At 54.8% G+C, this 17,999-nt stretch overlaps 1 long non-coding RNA gene across 2 annotated transcripts in view; it reads left to right on the forward strand.

The window, feature by feature from the left end:
- LOC122906034 overlaps positions 1-14,424 on the forward strand; it is a 149,350-nt gene extending 134,926 nt beyond the window's left edge. The window contains exons 3-4 of one of the 2 annotated variants that reach the window (XR_006384507.1): positions 9,081-9,842; positions 9,973-14,424. This is a non-coding gene — a long non-coding RNA (uncharacterized LOC122906034). The remainder of the gene's footprint in view (positions 1-9,080; positions 9,843-9,972) is intronic. The other variant, XR_006384508.1, reaches the window with a different exon arrangement.
- The last annotated feature ends 3,575 nt before the right edge of the window (positions 14,425-17,999 follow it).

Consider the following 17,999-nt stretch of genomic DNA (forward strand, 5'->3'; position numbering starts at 1 on the left):
AAAGCTTCCAACAGAACACAAGCAGGCTCCAGGGGACCTACAGGCCCAGGCTGCCAAGCTTTTGTTTGCCCCCTCGCCTGCCCTCCCCAAGCCCCCACCCTGGACTTTGGGAGGGAAGGGGGAGAGAGACCGAGAGAGAGAGAGAGAGAGAGAGAGAGAGAGAGAGTTCTCTTCCTGTTTTGTTCCGCTGCCTACACTTTTGGGCAAAGCTGTCTCAGCAAACATGAAAATCCAGTTTGGATCTTTCATTAGAAAAGCGTGAAGCAACCCAAGGTTCAGGCTGTTCGAAGTTCAGATCCGACCCTGGCAGCCTCTCTCCCCGGCCCTGCATGCAGAACACAGGGAGACCCCAGTCCCCGTGGGCACGCTGCGGTCATGGTTGCCCATTTCTTGGAGGGATGCCCGCTTGCTTTTCTCAGACCTGCTGCTGGGGGCTGTGCCAGCCTCCCCTCCCCTAAGCCTGGGAAGGGTCCCCGGTGTCCAGAGGGAGGTGTGGCTCTCTCTCTTGCCCCCAGTTTATTCTTTTCCTCTTCTCATCCTCCCCGAGGGAAGCCATATGGTCGAGTGTTCCGAGTCAGGGCCAAGGGCCGGAGCCGCACTGGCCCCGGGGACAGTCCAGCAGCCCTGATGTGCCTTGTGGGTGGCCCGTCCTGTGAACTTGCTGCCTGACCTCCCCCGGCCTCTGAAAGCCCAGCTGCAGCCTTGGGTAGCAGCCTGGCCGAGTCCTGACAGGCGGGTGCTGAGGCCCCGTGTCCCCCGTCCATTTGGCACCCACGTCCCTTGCCGTCCAGGCGGCGGTGCTGGGGCCAGACCCTGGAGGCCCCCTTGCCCGTCTGGGTGGCCTGAGCTGGCTGTCCGGCCACTAGTGTCTCCAGGGAGGAGAGGGGCAAGGGTGGGACCCAGGAGCTGGAGCCCAGGGACGTCCATGCGCTTCCAGGTAGAACAGCAGCAGAGCTGGCGCTCGATTCACGTCGCCCCGTCTGCCAGGCTCACGGTGGGGGCTCCTGAGGCGGGGCCGTGTCACCTGCCCCCTGTACTAAGCACGCAGCCCCACACGTGCAATCTAAGGGCTACAGACAACATTATTGATAACAAAAGGAAAAGAGAAACGTAACGTCAGATGGGCCTGGAGTCCCTGTACACCTGTGAGGTCTGGTCTAGACCAGGAAAATAAGCAAGCACTGACTCATCGTCCCTCCTTCCCGGGAAGCGCGCTCCTATATTTTTTTGTACAGGTGGCGTAGGTGCGATGATGCTGACCGATGTCCTTAAGGAGCCTTTTGCGTTTCACTCAGGCCTCACGATGGTCCTACAACGGACTAGGCACTGTTCTCGTTCCTACTTACCATGTGGGTCAGAGGGTATTGCCAGAGATCTGGGACTCTGTCCTCGATTTGACTCTGTTCCTGTAAGCGGAGATGTCTCCAGTGCCACTTGCCTCCGGACTGTTTTCCTGCCCGTAGGGATGAGTGTGGGGCGCCCACGTCCCTCCCACACCTGGAAGATGACTAGCTTGTGTTGCTCATGTTTCGCTGGTTCTGTCAATCATTCATTCGTTTGTCCGTTGATGTGTCTCTTCGGGGCCAGACACTAAGCTGGGTGTTCCCACACTTCCCACAGAAGGGGAGTGTGGCTGCCACAGTGAGCCTCCCACTGCCCTGGGACACACCTGCGAGGTGCCGAGGAGGAACATTCGGAGCCCCCGAAGCCCACCGGCATGGCAGTCTTGGGATGCCCGAGCTCTTTCTCTCCCATGTGGTTGCCTGTCCTTGGTGTTTCTGATCCAGACAGGTCAGAAATCCCGCCGTGTCCTCACTGAAGGCTGGCCACGGGCCCTCCCACGTCTGGGTAGACAGGAGAGCCCCACAGAGGACCCGGTGAGGGCACCTGTGCATTTATCCCTCCTAAGGAAAGAGGGTAGCACCTGTTGTCCTCTGGAACCCCATCCCAGGCGTGATTCGCAGAGGACAGAGGAGCTCTTGCAAGGCTTCCAAGTACGTGTCTCTCTGTGCCCGTGGTCCCCGTTGTTAGAGCAGAGCCGGCCGCTCTGGGGCCCAGTGCCCGATTAGCTGTCGTTAAACGGGCCATCTGAAGAGGGAGAGGAGAAGGGCCTTGTGGTTGGCCATCGGGTGGTCCTGGAGGGACAGGCTGCGTGATGAGGAGAGGACAGAGGGGAGGGTGGGACTGGGGTCCCTATTATCTTGAAAGTCCATCTTTAGGCACAATCTCATGGGGGTAAACAAGAGACCCAGGTTGGCTGGTTCGGAAGGGTCTTTGATCCACCTAGAAGTTAATGCTTTTCAGTGGAGAACCGCAAAGCGGCCCCACCCGGGGCCACAGAGATAACAGGCGGGGGCAATCACAATCCACCAGCCTCTTGATAATGCCCGGTTTTATTGAGGTCTGGTTCTCACCCAATGGGAACACATCCGGCGAGCATCAAAGGGAGCAGCCGTCACCTTGTGCAAAGAATCCTCTGCCCTCAGGTGTGTGTGTGTTGGGAAGGGTGCGTGTGGGGCCATGTGTGCCCAGGGCTGCCCGTTGGCAATTTCCTTCCTACAGATCAGAGGCCACCAGCCCCCAGGGGCCTTGACCAGCTGCGAACACCATTTCACCCCTTACACGTAAGGGACTCACCGTATCATTCCGTGCTCGACTCTGTGTCAAAGGTGGTTGGTAGAAGGATGTCAAGGGAGCAATGAGGTGGGCACCCTGAGGACGTGGAGCCTGAAGGCCTATCATTTGGGGATCTCAGGCTTGCTCTGTTGGGGTCTTTTGGAGGTCTCTATGCTCTGTAGAAAGAACCCCGGGGATGTATTCTAGGAGAATGGAAGGCGTGGGCCGTGACGGACCGTGGGAGAATAAAGGGGGAAGCACAGGGTCGCATCTTTGCAGGGGGAGGGTTGATGGAACTGTTGGTGGAGGGTAGTCCCAGTGGAAGGAGCATCCCCCTCCGCTAGCCCCAGGCCGTGCCCCCTGGCCGCCTTGTAGTTCCTCTGGGCAGTCAGGATGCTGGACCGCAGGCGCTGGCCTCTGGAGACAGCCGCAGAGAAACACCACCATACAAACAGAACATCTGGAAGCTTTTTAAAGTTTATTTTTTAACACATTTGCAAGAGTCAGGACATTTGCACACGAGGTTTACAGGCTGGAGGGAACCGGGGGTTTTGTCAAGCGGGAGATCGATTTTGAGGCTGGAGAAGGGCCGTAGTACAGGGAGAGGGGTGGGGGGACCTGGAAATGGCCAGTGTCAGCAGCCAGTCCTGCACACTTGAGACTGTGATAGCCCAGGAGCCTGTCAAAAGGCCCCCAGAACAGAAAAAGGAGCTGAGTTCCTTCCTTGCTTCCTCCGCACCCGCGGTACAGAGCAAATGGAGTTCTTCTACCTTGTTCTGGATCGGCTACTGAGGGAGCAGAAGGCAGGACCTCTGAGAAAGGATGGGAACATCCTGGTGGGCTCTGTTGTGCTGAACCTTAGCCTCTTAGAGACTCGCGGTGGGGTCAGGGGGCTTTACCTCTGAGGGTTACAGACTCCTCTTTGCATCTGGGCTAACCAGGCAGGACTGATGCAAGCAGGAGATAGAAAAGCCAGCTCCTCTGGGAACTGCCAGGAAGGGATACCTAAGAATGCCAGAGCCCTGTGAGCTTCTCTCTTTCCCCTCCTCCTCCCCCTCCTCCTTTCTCCATCCCCTGCCCCACCTCCCCCAGTGCCATCCTGGACTTAATGGTTTGGGCCAAGGAAAACGAGGAAGAGCTTGCCTCAGCATTTCAGGCGGGCCAAGCAGGGAGGAAAATAATGGAGTAAAAGACAGTTCCCAGCAGGAGAAACAATTCACACATGACCTCCTCTTTCTTTTCCAGAGCACCAACCTGTCCATCTCTCCCTCTCTTCATTGCTGGTTTTTCACTGAATTCCTTCCTTCCTTTCTGCTCCAACCCAGCGTGGAGCCCCGGCCAAGCTGATTTGCAGGGCTGCGTTCAGTATATGGGAAATCTCCCCTTGCTCTGAAGGCATCCTCGTGGGAGCACTGGGGTTTCAACGCCTGGGGAGTTTACCAATTGGAAGGAGAATTAATGCTCCCCGTTTCTAAATAGGCCCTAGTGCCATACCACTGTCTTTATTAAGATGATTCTTTTTGTTGAATGAGCTCATGTTTCTAGCTCATGGGAGCTGGTCCATTGTGTGCTGTTTATTAGGGGAGGGAACTGAGGCTTTGTGTGGTTATTCATGGGAGACACTGAGAGGTGTCCGCCCAGTTCTGATGGGAAACGAGGTGACACAGCCTCCAGGAATTCCTCCCCATCTAGTCACCCCATCTGGCGACGAGGATGCCCATTCCCAGGTTGACAGCTGTCAGGCTTTTACAGCGTCTGCCTGGGAACCTCTTGTGGGCTTCCCGTTGTCAGGATAGTGGTGGGTCACCTTCCCCAGCCTGGGCCCGTCTCTCCGCAGGGTTGCCGGCACACGCTGGAATCACCTGGAGAGCTTTAACTGTCACCTCGTCCTGCCCTAGCAGATTCTGATTTAACCCAGCTGGAGGGAAAATTGGGATTTTGAGAAGCTTTCCACAGGATGCTAATGTGTAGCCACGGTTGAGAATGAACCACTACCAAGAGAAAGCATTTCTCGACTGGGAGTGACTTTGCTGAACCCCTTTTCCACCCTTCCTCACTTACGATGTCTAAGACACTTTTCAGGGTCACATGGACAGGAGAGTGCTGCTGGATCTAGTGGCTAGAGGTCAAGGACACAGCTAATCATCTTACACTGCACAGAGCAGCCCCCCGCCCTGCACACACACCCTGATGAACAGTTATCCAGCCCCAAACATCATTCTTTCCAGAGCTGAGAAATTTTGCTCTAGAATAGTGTTTTTCACACTTGAGTGTACTAGAACCACCTGGAGAACTTGTTAAAAAACAGACTGCTGGGCTTCACTCCCAGGGTTTGGGATTCAATAAGTCTGGGGTGGGGCCTGAGAATTTGCATTTCTAACAAGTTCCCAGGTCCTTGCTCAAGCTGTCAGTCCAGGGCTGCACTATGAGAATCACTAGTCTAGACTGACTCTGAATCCTGTTTTTCTAGATCTGTGTTATATTGTATCCGTTATGGTCACTAGAAAGCTCTAAAATGGCAATGACTTAACAACAAAGAAGAGCATTCTCTCCCACATAACAGAAATCCAGAGAAAGGCCATCCAACGCTGATGTGATGGTTCTGGAGTTACCAGGGACCCAGGTTCCCATCTTCTTGTTGGATCATCTTAATGCGTGATTCCCATCTCCAGTGTCCTTCATAGTCCAAAATGGCTGCTGGAGCACCAGCCATCATGTCCTCGTTGAAAGCAGAAGGTGAGAAAGGCAGACAGGAAAACAATGGCATCTTTCCAACACCTTTTGGACACACTTTCCCGAGGTCCTACAACACTTTTGCTTATATTTCTTTGGCCAGATCTTGGTCACGTGGCCATAGCTAGCTACAAGAAGAGCTGAGAAATGTAGTCTTTTTGCTTTGGGCCACAATGTGCCAGCCAAAACTTAGAGTTACGTTACTAAGTAGAAAAGGGAGAATACATGGTGGGGTAATCAACTAACAGCTTCTGCCCATATGTCCGTGCCTAATCCTTCCTAAGAGTTACCATTACTATCTGTGTATTTGGCATCTGCCGCGTGTTTTCATGCCGTATATCATTTAATCCTAACAGCTCTGCAAGACACATAATAACATCATCTCTGTTTTTCGGATGACAGAACCGAGACTTGCAGAGATTAAGCCACGAGCCCAAGTGACAGTCACAAATGGTATAATTTGAGACCCTGCTTCCTGGGCTGCTTCTTGCCTTGGCCGCTCTCGGGGACCTGACCTCCTCCTGCTGAGCCGGCAGGGTGTCTGTTAGACATTTCTTTCTTTCTTTCTTTCTTTCCTTCCTTTCTTTTTTTTTTAAGATTTTATTTATTTGACAGACAGAGATCACAAGTAGACAGCGAAGCAGGTGGGGGTGAAGCAGGTGGGGGTGGGTGGGAAGCAGGCTCCCTGCTGAGCAGAGAGCTCCGATGCGGGACTCGATCCCAGGACCCTGAGACCATGACCTGAGCTGAAGGCAGAGGCTTAACCCACTGAGCTACCCAGGCACCCTGTTAGACTCTTCTAAGCCTAATGTGGGACCCCATCCCTTCCGACCTGCCGCATCCCATTGTCACCTGCATCCCCACCGCAGTCCCCTCTTCTGTTGATCTAGCAGGAGACCAAGGCCTGGTTTGCTGCACAGACAAGATTGGTTCCCTACAGCCGCCATGAAATTACCGCAAACTTCGTGGCTTAAAACAACACACATTTATTCTCATACATTCTGGAGGCTCATTCCACTGGGCCAAAGGCAAGAGTACCCGAAGGGCTGATTCCTTCTGGAAGTGCTAGGGCAGAATCCATTTCCTTGCCTTTTCCAGCTTCTGGAGGCCCTATGTTTCCGACTCTTCCCCGAATGACTCCGGACTCCTGGTTGCATTTTCACATTTCTCTCCCTCTCCTGTGTCACATCTTCTCCCTATCCGAGACCCCACCCCCCGCCTCCCTCTTGCAGGGACCCTCTTGCTGACGCTTGGGGCCCTCCTGGGTCTTCGGGATCGTCTTGGGCACATCAGACCCCTTCTGCCACCGAGGGTCGCATGCACAGGTTGCCCAAATTAGGACGTGGTGTCTTTGGGGGCTGATACCCAGCCAGCCACAGGGGCTCTCTTGCTTCTCTGCTCCCTTTCCTGGTCCCCAGTTTTGCTTCCGTGGGCTGCTCCCAACCGGAACGCTGCCTGCATTTCACTTCGGGGGGTTTTCAGAGAGGCCCGGAGACAGGTTCTGAAGGGCAAGGCGGTGAGTCGGAGATTTGTCTAATCAGCGCCAGCAGCCGTGGCAACGGGCACGAAAACACTCAAGTGGAAAAGGAGTGGGGGAGGGGGTCCTGCCCTGGAGGTGGCAGTGACCTCACCTGGACATGACGCACGCTGGACAAGCGTAAGCAGCAGGGAGTCACCCGGAGGCAGGGTTGGCAAACCCTCAGGGCTGCGGGTTTCTAGGTCACCTTGCAACCCCCCAGGTGCCTCCTAATCTCTGAGCCCCCTCTCGCCTGTCTCTAGGTTCCTGGAGGTGTGTCTTTGGCCAAATCCAAATGCTACACGTAGCAGAGTTTATGGGAGGCGGGAGAGCCCGGAGCGTTAAGCTCCATTGGGCTGGTTCTGTCCTAACTTTATTTTCCTTTCCTGCAATGATTCCCTTGTCCCCCCAACACCCACCCCATCCCGCCCCCCATCCCCCGCCCCCAGCCGCCTTGGCTTGGTCTGCCTGCTGGGATCAGTCTGGGGTGTTGTATGTTTTGCTTTTTATTTTATTTTGCAAATGCCTCCCAACATTCCCCTCTGTGTTTAACGTCCCCCTGCCAAGTGCATGCAGTTGCCGGGCAACAAGAAGGAAGTCCCTGTGTGATCCACCCGCTGCTGCCAATTCATTTGCTCGCTGCGTGCGCGTCTCCCTGGGGAAAAGGCTCCTTCTGGCCCGCGTGAGACAGCTCGGAGGGTGGCTGCCCGGGAGGGGAAACGGGACGGGAGGAAAGTTCGCAGAACGGTGGGGCTCTTCAGGGTGTTTTCAGGTCCAAATGAAAGAGCGTCTGGAGGGCCCGGGCTCCACCTGGGTGAGACTTATGCTTTCCCCTTGGTGGACAATCAGAGAGTCTCAGAGAGTCTCTTGGGACCCCAGAGTGCCTCTGCGTGGGCCACGCTGGCTGGTTTTCCGTGGGTCGGTGGCTCTCACACGCAGACCCCCCCCCTTCCCTGCAGCTCTCCTGCAGAGGAAAGTCCTCTGCGTTCTCTCTGCCCATTCTCCCGTGAGCAGGCCCTCACTGGTACCTCGTCCCGTCTCTGACAGTGCCTTGTCTCTGGTGTCGCAGCAGCTGCACACGTCCCTGCCAGGGGGGTAGCCAAAGCCCACGGGAAGGACGGCACCCCTGCACAGGCTAGGCTGTTAGCGACCCCCGAAGGCCTGCACGGGGCGGCTGATGGGGGCCTGTAAGCCCAGACCGTCCCCAGAATCTCCAGTGTGTGTCCCGCCGCTGTCGATGTCCTTCTGGCCTCGTGCTTGGTCAGTGTCGCCTCTCTCCCGAGGCCTGCGAGGGCGGGGCTTGCCTGTCTGCTCTCGGTCCGGTTCCACAGCGTCTCACCCGGAGTGGTCCTGGGGAATGGATGTATCCGCAGGTGTCCACATTGTTCCTTGGGGGTGGACGGTGATCGTCGCAGTCCAGAGGCCTGGATTATCCGTGTCTGGGAGTAGGCCCCTTGTTTGCCTCGCTGGGCCCCATCAATCTTCAAATGGGGATGTCCCCTGAGGGCATTTGGTGGCACTAACTCTATTGGCCCCTCGGCAATGGGGAATCCCAGGGGGTGGTGGGAAGTCAGGAAAGTACGTGGAGCCCAAGTCCGTCTTCGTTTCTTTGCCGTCATCATTGGGAAAGCAAACGTGTTAAGCTGAGTCTTCCGGTTTCCTCCAAGGGACCCCATCAGTTCTGGAAAATTTCCTAATTCGTTGTTAAGGGATTTGGGAGAACAGACAGAAGTCCCCGCTCAAGTGGACATTAGGATAGGGATCAGACCCTTGCCATCCTGTACGGAGAACATCGGCAGCCTCTGTGCCTCAGTTTTCCCGTCTATAAAGTGGGTGACCTAACACCTCCATGCTCCCTGCACCAAATCTCACGGACAACGTCGTGACGGGCTGGAAAACAAGCCTGCGGTTCCTCTGGGATGGCTGGGTTCAGCGCTTTGCTTTTGTGTATCTAAGTCAGCAGTCTGGTATAGCAGTGAGATCCGTGAGGAGGATTCCTGGAGGGAATTCAGTGTAGGGGGCATTCCTTGAATGGTATAAACAGGCCTTCCTTTTTTTTTTTTTTTTCTTTCTCTGTCTTAGCGCAAATAGTGATTTTCGCACTGCAGGATCTGTTCACTGGCTAGACCGTTACGCGCTAAAGACAGGAGCGTCGAGCTCACAGCGGAAAGGGAGGAGGCAGAACCTAACTCTGGTGCTGTGTTTCGGTCTACAGGCCCGGCAAGGGGGAGCGGCTAAGGACCACTCTGTCTCGCTCACCGTTCTCTCCAGCAAGCTAGCGGGAGCCAAGCTCTACCATCGCCACCCTGCAAAGGACCCCGCTAAGATGGGACCATCTCTCTTAAGAGGCAAGAGCTCTGGATCTGATTAAGAATTCTTGCTTTGGAGAATGAAGAAACTTGTGGATTTCAGAAGATGTTGAAGGAGAAAGCAAAGACCCTTGCACCGAGGAGAGAAGTCTGTGTATGGCCCTGTGTGCGCCGGACGTGACCTCCAGCCGGACGAGTCAGCATCATCGCAGACCTTGCCATTCCTCCTTGTGGAAAACGTTTCCTCTGCCGCGGCTGCCCCTCCGTCTCCCCTGCCCCCAATGCCCGGAAACCGAAAGGCTTTTCCACCACACCCTCGCCGGCCCCCCAGCTCCCGCGTCTGCTGTGCCTTTGGACTCGGCAATTCGTGTTTGTTCCATTATCTTCCAGCCGGATACAGAGTGAATTGTTAACCACACTCAGGTCAAATGGGATTTTAATTTTTGTTCCTGTTCCTTCTAAAGAAGCCGATGTTTGTGTTGCTATATGAGCAGCACCGGCGTCCAACGTCCTCTTGCTTCTTGCGGATCCGGGCCCTCGGATTCCAGAGCGATGCAGGTCAGGGCAGAAGTTCTTTGGGACCTCAGAGGTCGGGGACCCTGGAGGGGGCTCCTGTAGGGGCGCTGGGGTCCTCCATGTCCAGCTTTCTTTGCTTGGATCCCACACAGGTATTTGTCTGGAAGAGCCAAAAAAGGAATGCTGTGGTCTCTTCTCTCTCATTCTCTCTCTCTCTCTCTTTTTTTTTTTTTAAACCTCATTTTGATGTATAATTGACATAGCATTCTATCCGTTTCCCAGCTGTCTTCTGTTGACACAGACGCGCCACCAGCTGTGAAGACCCTTCCCTCAGATGGCGGTGGGGGCCCGTGCCAGCGCCTGGTGTGGCGTCACTGGCCGTCTAGCGACCGGAGCTGGTGTGTCTATTGTCGACCCTCTTCGCCCCCGAGGACACTCCTGATGGCCGATCGGGCCCCCTCGAGACACGAGTCCTGTTTGCTCCTTCCCTCCTGAGCCGCCGTGCCCATGGCTGAAGACCCTTCTCGAGTGGACCTTGTCTCAGTCATAGGACCAACAACGTCCATCTGTTCTCCTGCTAAAGCAAAGGGACGGCTTGCCGTTGTAGAAGGAATTAAGGCCACACACGTCGACCTTCTCCTCGTTGTAGGGATGTGTTTCTGTGACCCCGGAGCGACGTCCCCGTCTGGTCAGTGGAGCAGTGGCGTCCATCTTGGCCTCTCAGAGTCCCCACAAAATGAGCGAGGACAGCCTCCCGAGGCCGTGTCCTGCTGTTGAAATCTAAGTCTTGTTGGTGGGCTTTGGTCTTCCTTGAGGTGCACACAGGTTTGTCATACCGGTTAGAGTCCTTGGGGTTTCAAGGAACAGAGACCCACTTAGATCACCCCCATTCACGTGGGTTTATTCCAAGCCGCTCTGGAAGTAAGGTAGACAGGACCAGTCTGCCCAGCCGCTGCAGAGCGAGGCCTTTCTAGAAGCCTGAAGCCATTCGAAACATCCATTCTCTAGACGGTTTCCGGGAACAGCAAGAACTCTTGATGCCGTGTCATTCTGATCGTCTGCTCAGCAGTAGGGCGCGCTGCTCCAGATTCTAGAATTCTCCACTGATGATGAGCTAACAGTGCCAGCTGTCCCAGCTTGCCCCCGGCTGAGAGATGTCTGGGGACACACGACTTCCACTGATAAACTTGGGACAGTCCTGGGCAAACTAGAACAATTGGCCACCCTCCTGGGTGGCTTGATGACATCGCGTCTGCTGTGTTATCTGCCGTAGCTCGCTGATGCTCTTAAGAGGCCTGGCCAGCTGCCATCAGAGCCACAACGTCTGGCCACATTGTTGACCACTGGGCAGCCTACAGATGGAGGCCGTTGGCTCAAGCACTTAGTCCTGACCATGTCAGGTGTTTGCCGGGTGGTAGGGCGGCATGATACTGAATTACAACCTGGGGACAATGAACCAGCTGAGACCACGTCCTTCAGAAGAGGGGCTGTGGATAGTGGAGACGGGAACCACGCAGGGTATCAGGGATTCCTCGCCAACACAGTCCTCCTCCAAATAGGTGAAGCTCATAACCTTCCTTGGTAAGGACAGAGCAGTTCATTCGGAGACAAAAACTCCCACAGCCACTGGGAAGGGTGGGGAACCAGACTACGCCTGTCTCAGAGACATGCACGTACCACGGAGAATGAGCCAAGAAGAAAACTCTGCGTCTTTGCTAGAGAGAGAGTAAGAGCTAAAATCATCGAGATGGGTTTGTCTAGGGAGCGAAGGAGTTGGCTGGAGAACCTCCTGAAATGCCTTTGAACTCTAGGAGTCTTTGAAATACTGAAGGGCGTGTCAGTGGGACCTAAGTGTGTGCTTTCCCTCCAAAGATCACCTCCCGAGTTCCACCCCGATCGTGTCGAATGGGACCTCCCAGCTCCCTCTTCCTTCTCCAGACACTGACTTTATCTGGGATAAGGGAGCGGAACTTGGTGGTCGTGGTCGTGGGCGGTGGAGGAGGACGGGAAGGTTGTACCTGCCCAACGTTTGGTGTTCTTGACAAGTAAGAACAATCTGAAGGCAAATTACAGGTTCTTTTCGGGTTAGTCAAAGCCAGGCTCTCGGGATTGCATGCCATCCTGAAGCTGTTGCTTCTTGTCAGGGGATCAGGCCTCCATCTTTTCTGCTGAAAGACGGGCGTGAGCGTCTGCGGTGTTGGAACGCGAGCCTGCGGCTCGTCCTACCCACCCCCTGCACGCTGTGACCACACAGGGGGGTCATTGCCTGCTAAGGCAGAGACGTGCATGCAAACGTCGAGGAACCCGACTCTCATTACCCCTGTGCGAAGATTGAGATCCCCTGTGCACCCGAGGCTTTGCCCCTGTTCTGACTCTGTGCCTTCGCTGCTGGTAGAGAAAGGCTAGCCCAGCACGTGAGGCACCGCTTTTCCTTTTAAAAAGATGAACTCATTTCAGACGTGCCCTTCCTTCATGGCCCACGTACCGTCTTGGGTTCCAGAAATCTCACTGTTGTGCCAAAGGCAACCATCTCCTCTTCCTCTCTCTTCCTATCTTCTTATCCGCATAGGACCCCAGAATCCCAGAGTTCATGGTCTAAAAGCATCACGTTTTTCTAGATTTACCTCTGACTGAGGCAGGAATCATCTGACTGATGAGGGATCGCCCAGGCCTGGGGGAGGCAGCGTTTTTGGCGGAGTGGGGGAGGGACAAGAGAGGGTGAGGGGGAGGAATGACATTCTGCCCCATAGGGGAGGCAGTAGGATTGTGAAGAGCAGTTCGTGGGCTGCCTAGAGACCATGAACATCAACTTCCCAATGAGATTCTGAGGCAGGTGCACTGTCCCCACCCCCCACCCCGGCGTGGATCCGTCTCTTACTTCTCGGTCCGGGGTGACTTCTGCTGATAAATAGCACAGAGTGGGGAGATGAGGAAATCTGAGATTTTGTCTCCGAAAGCCCCTCGTCTTCGTTCCTTCCCCGTAAAACGGAGGAGTCAGGCCACGTGATCCCTGAAGCCTCTTGGGTCTCTGACTGCCGCAGCGCCGTCATCGTTCCCTGAGCCCGTGACCTGAAGCTTTGCTGGGTTTTGCTCCATGTGCGAAGAGTAAATCAGGTGTTGCCCAAGGTATGGAGGAAAGGCATGTCCTCTGTGGGCTGAGGGCGCTCCTCTTACTCCAATCCGTTATGAACGTAACCTCAAGTTAGGGCCCCGTCCCGGGATTTTGCTCAGACTTTCCTGTGAGATCTCCCCGTCGCATCAAAGCTTTACCCACAGGGACCTGTTATCCTCTTCAAAGGGCCCCCCAAACCCCAGTGTTGATGGAGAAATAGAAGGGTCTAATGGTGAAGTATGGTCCTCTGCTCAGGGGAATGTGGTTTACAGGGCATAAGGGTGACCTTGGGAATGGCCACTGACCTTGGAGAAGACCGTCGTGCGAGGCTGGTGGGAAGCAGGGCTGGGTCCCCCCGCCTCCGCTTCTGAGTAAGACCTTCCATGACCAGGCTGGCAAGAGCTCTGAACCACGGGGTCTGGAAGTCTGTCCTCTAGTCCTACCTTAACCTCAGCCCCAAGGCCCTTTTCTGTGGTCTCAGTCTTCTCACCCACAAACTGGGAGGGGGAAGCGGAAGTGGGCGGTGCAGGGGATCCTCTAGGATCCATCCCTCCCCTGTGTCCAGTTCTCAGCCCCGCCGACCCCGCGGAGGCCTGCCTGTTCTCTGACAAGGAGCTCTTCTCCCTTTGCCTTCGGCGGCACAAGCCGAAAGCAGGGCTGTCCTGGGAAGTCCATTACCAAAGAACACTTCAAAGCTGTTTGCACTCGTCAGTCGCACTGAACTTGAGTTTGTTGAGGGAGAAGGCAAATAGACATATAGACGGATGGCAGACACGGGGAAGGGGCTGCTCTCTGCCCGGGGTGACCGAGGGGGAAGAGAGCTGCCTATCGTTCTGACCAGTGAATAAAAACCGGGGGCTCTGCGTGGCTACAACTGGAGGGGATTTATGAGTTTGCTTAGTGAAAGGCAAATATTAAGTCTTAAGTTGACCCGTCCTGGGACCTGCCTCTTGGCTTTTGTATGCCGTCCGGCACCGATCACTGTGTACTTCGGGTTATCAAGTTCTGTCAAAGGGTTTTGGTTGTGTGTTTTTTTTTTTTTTAAATTGCTTCCCGTGTCCTTCTCCTTTCCTCCCTCCTTTGCCTGCCTCCCCCTGCTATTACTGCCACTCAGGGCTGGGTTTTAAAGAGATAGGGAAGGCGGAGTGTGGAAGACATGTTGTCACGTTGTCCTGTTCACAAAGCTGGTTGCATTTGGGCTTCCGCTGGCTTCGGAATGGCCCACCGGCCGGGGTGGAGGCTGGGGACCAAGTGGTCCTCGTGGGTCCCCCTCTGCCCTTGGCCCTGAACATAAATCTGGGCATAGGAAAAAGATAGGCATCACCTGTTTAGCTGTAACCTTTCCTTCCTATGTGACTGTTGGTGCTGAACAGTGGCTGGTGACCTCAGCCAGATGTCCTGCGGGATGAGCCGCTGAAGATAGTGCCGGGAACGCTAACTGGGGTCTGACCAGAGCCAGTCACCATCCAGGGAGCGAAATGTCCCGACCAAAGGGGCTGGACAGGCACCTGGTCTCTCCAGTTTCCAAGTATGAGCTGCAATGAAGTTAAACTACATGGAATGTTTTTTTTTTTAAAAAAATATTTAATTTATTTTTTTGACAGTCAGAGGCAGAGTGTGCAAGCAGGGGGAGAGGCAGGCAGAGGGAGAGGGAGAAGCAGGCTCTCCACCAAGCAGGGAGCCCGATGCGGGCCTTGATCCCAGGACCCTGGGATCCTGACCTGAGCCGAAGGCAGCTGCTTAACCAACTGAGCCACCCAGGCGCCCCCCCTACATGGAACATTCTTTACTCCTTGCCTCAGGCGTCCTCAGTACAAAGCCGGTCTGTCCTGAAGCACTGCAGTTCCTGGGGTCCTTGGACCTCATGGGTGGGGCTTGCTAATACCCACCACTATGGTGTCCGGCCCACAGGGCACCCTAAGTGCCTGGTGACCTTGGCAACGGTCCACAGAGGGTGCACCTTACGGGCCAGTTCAGGATATCACGGCTCACCAACACTCTTCTTGTAGCCAAGAGTTGGGAATGTTCTGGAATTGCTTAATTAAGAAAGTTCTTTTCACATTCCAGTGGTGATTTTTGATTGAACTCAGCATGATTTTTAATCCTCTGGCAATTCTTCCTGGTTGTGTCTATGTTTAAAAAGGTCAACGCTGGGTACCCAGGCTACTGAAGTCCTGCTAGTCCTTCAAGGCTCGGCTCCCAGTCTCTCTTCTCTGGGACGCCTTCCTGAATTCCTTCTTTCCTCTTGACCAGGTACATGTTCTTTTAATGCATCTGGCGTGGGATAGGCACTCAAGAAAAGCTCACCCCTCCTCCCTAGACCACAGCACTTTTCATACGGCATTCACTGTGCTTACACTGAACTTGTTTTAAGTACCCCCTTCTCCCCAGTCCTCCCTCCCCTTCCCCCCCTACCCTATCGAGAGCAGGATCACTCCTTGTACATGGAAGATTATTCCTGAGATGCCCCCCCCATGGTCATGGTCATGTGACAGGCACCGTGTTTGACATTTAATTCTCAGAAAACAAAATCACATGGATCAATCACTTGGACCAAGTCTTACCTGGGAGGGTTGGGATCGAAACCAAGGTCATTAAGGGGTCTCGAGTTCAGAGCTCTTCAGTTACGGCATGGCAGTTTCAACAAGGGGGATGGACGAGAGAGCTGTTGGGTTGACTTTCCCTGCTCATGACCTGTGGCCGCGTGTCCTACCACATTTGCCAGTTTCTCGTTTGCCCTTTATTCACCAATAAAGTATTTTCTGAACAGTGGAGAAAATGTGCTTGTGGCTTGATGGATTGCTTTCCCTGCAGAAGCCTTTCTTGAAATAGCACGTGTCTGTTTTTATGCTCATTATTTGAGAGCTGGGGTCATTTTTAAGGTCGGAATGAGAAATTTAAACTCAGAAGTTTAGGTCAAAATTTCTGAAGAATTTCACAACGTCTAATAGGGGAAACACAGAAGGGAAGAAAAGCCCATGTAGGAGATGTTCCCTGCCTTCAGAATCTTAAATACTGTCTTTGTTGCATTTGCCAGATCAGCTGTTTGTTAGGGTTCCTGGAGAATCTGGATGGATGCTGCTTCCTGCCTTTCACCCCAGTATAAACTTTCCCAGTAAGTCACAGGCAGAGAAGATGGATAGTGATGGGCAGATCTCCTGCTCAGGGGCACACTACCTGGCGACACAAGGCAAGGACATAAGAGGGGTCACTCAAAATCAAGCAGGCTCCGGGAAAGAGGGTCTCTTCCCATTTGCTCATTAACCACCCTTCTCTGATTAACCGGGAGCACAGAAAGGAAAAGGGAGCCACGGAGATACGGGCGGGAGGTCCACCTTCTTTGGGAAGAAGGGAAGAACTCAAAGTATCTCCCATCTTCTCACGTCGTACAAACCAGTAGAATCGGAGTTTTGGACAGAGGGGGTGCCCTCTGTGGGCTGCGGTCACCAGCACCAGTTTCAAACAGAGAGATCATAGGACATTTGGCCAAAAAAGCTCAGGCAATCCAGGACGGAACACGTCCCGTGTTCTAGAGTGCTTTACAATTTCACAGCTCCTCGCTCGAATCTCACAGCCCTTCATGAAAGGTATTGAGACCTCGTTGTTACAGGTGAGGACACGAAGCTGAGGGGGTCCCGGACTCGCCGTGGAACACACCCCGTCCCGTTTTCTCTACCGACATCTCCGGAGGGACAGGAAATGCAAGCCGTATCAGTCCCAGTCTGCTACTGTAACAAAACACCCCAGACCTCAAGAGTTTTTCCCATTGACACCTCGGTGGTATGGGAAGAGGTGGGGGTGGGTCCAGAGGGCTCTTTTTTTGTGCAAAAATTGAGGGACTCTGGTGACCATTTTAGGACGCAGTGACCTTCCAGAGAGGCTAGCTGGACCGGCCTCTGGCTCCAGACCAGCTCGGCCAGAACCATCCCGCCGACTCTAGCCATGAGACCTCTAGGGAGTAACGTTGCCTCCCTGGGCCTCAGTTTCCTTCTCTTCACATTGCTCCGTGGGGCTCCATGGGGGCTCTGTGGGGGCTCCGTGGGCCTGTAGGCAAGACCCTGCGCACGGTGCCAGCAACTCCGCACTCAGGCAGTGCACCCTCTGTACTCTAGACACGGAGCCCCGTGGCCCGTCTGCCGTGACTCTTGGCTCAGATGATCTCCGTGCCTGGACGGGAAGAGAAACTTCCAGTGTGCACTCCGTCCCCGCGTCAGGCGTCCCCTGATGCGCCAGGGCATCGCGGATTCCCTCGGACCGCAAGCAAGCTCTTTGGGTTGTTGGGTTTGTTCTGCGGAGAGAGCTGAGCTGCTGGCCGGGAGTACGGATGGGGGAGATGTCTGGACCCTGACTCTGGGAGCAGTGATCGCCCCCTGCCTCCCGCCAGTCCCACTTTTCCTCCCAAAGGCCACGTTCTCTCCAGACTGTCTGGAACCCCTACCGTCCACGGGGCCCCTACCAATACCCCATTAGACACCCACCTTGGGTAATTGAGGCCCGTCCTTTGGCCTCTTCCCCGGGGAGCAGAGAGAAGAGCTGATTTCACAAGCCCAGCAGGCTTCTCCCCGTTTCCACCCCTGGAGTTCCCATCACACCCTTCTTCGCTGCGGGCCAGCCAGCGCCCCTCTCTCTCGGACCCCGGGCTGGGCGTGGGTTCTCATAGCCGGGAGACCTCGGTGCCCCAAGATTCCAGCGGCAGCTCTGGCTGTTCGGTTGCTGGCTCTCCTGGCACCGCTGGAGAGTGGAAAAGCTGGTCTGTTTACAGGACACGGGGCCAGCACAGCATTAAAAACTCAGGAGCAAATAAGATGTTGTAAACAAATTTCCTTTCCAGTAAGGATCACTCCTCCCCGCTCCCGCCCGCCGCCCTCCACCATGCACCATTTTTCTCATATGTTTGGATAAACTTTCATCCTGTGCAATTACCATTCCCAGGGAGGGGCTGTCTATTTCCGCTGGCTATTTATTTTGATTTTGACCATTCCCCTGCCTTTTGAGCATCACACACCTAATAAGAAAGAAAATAAGCTCCCTATCGGGGCCCAGGGAGCAGCCCTTCCCTCCCCGCCCCTGTCCGCTGGAGCATCCCCTGCACCCTGGCCTTCTGACTTCACCCCCTGGTGCAGACGTGGTGGATGGTTGGGGCCAGCCGGACGCCATGCTCCTCTCGCAGAGCTGGAAGCAGGGTGCGGGCGAGGAG

This window comes from Neovison vison, chromosome 5 (genome assembly GCF_020171115.1).
Source record: "Neovison vison isolate M4711 chromosome 5, ASM_NN_V1, whole genome shotgun sequence".
In the NCBI taxonomy this organism is placed as follows: Eukaryota; Metazoa; Chordata; class Mammalia; order Carnivora; family Mustelidae; genus Neogale; species Neogale vison.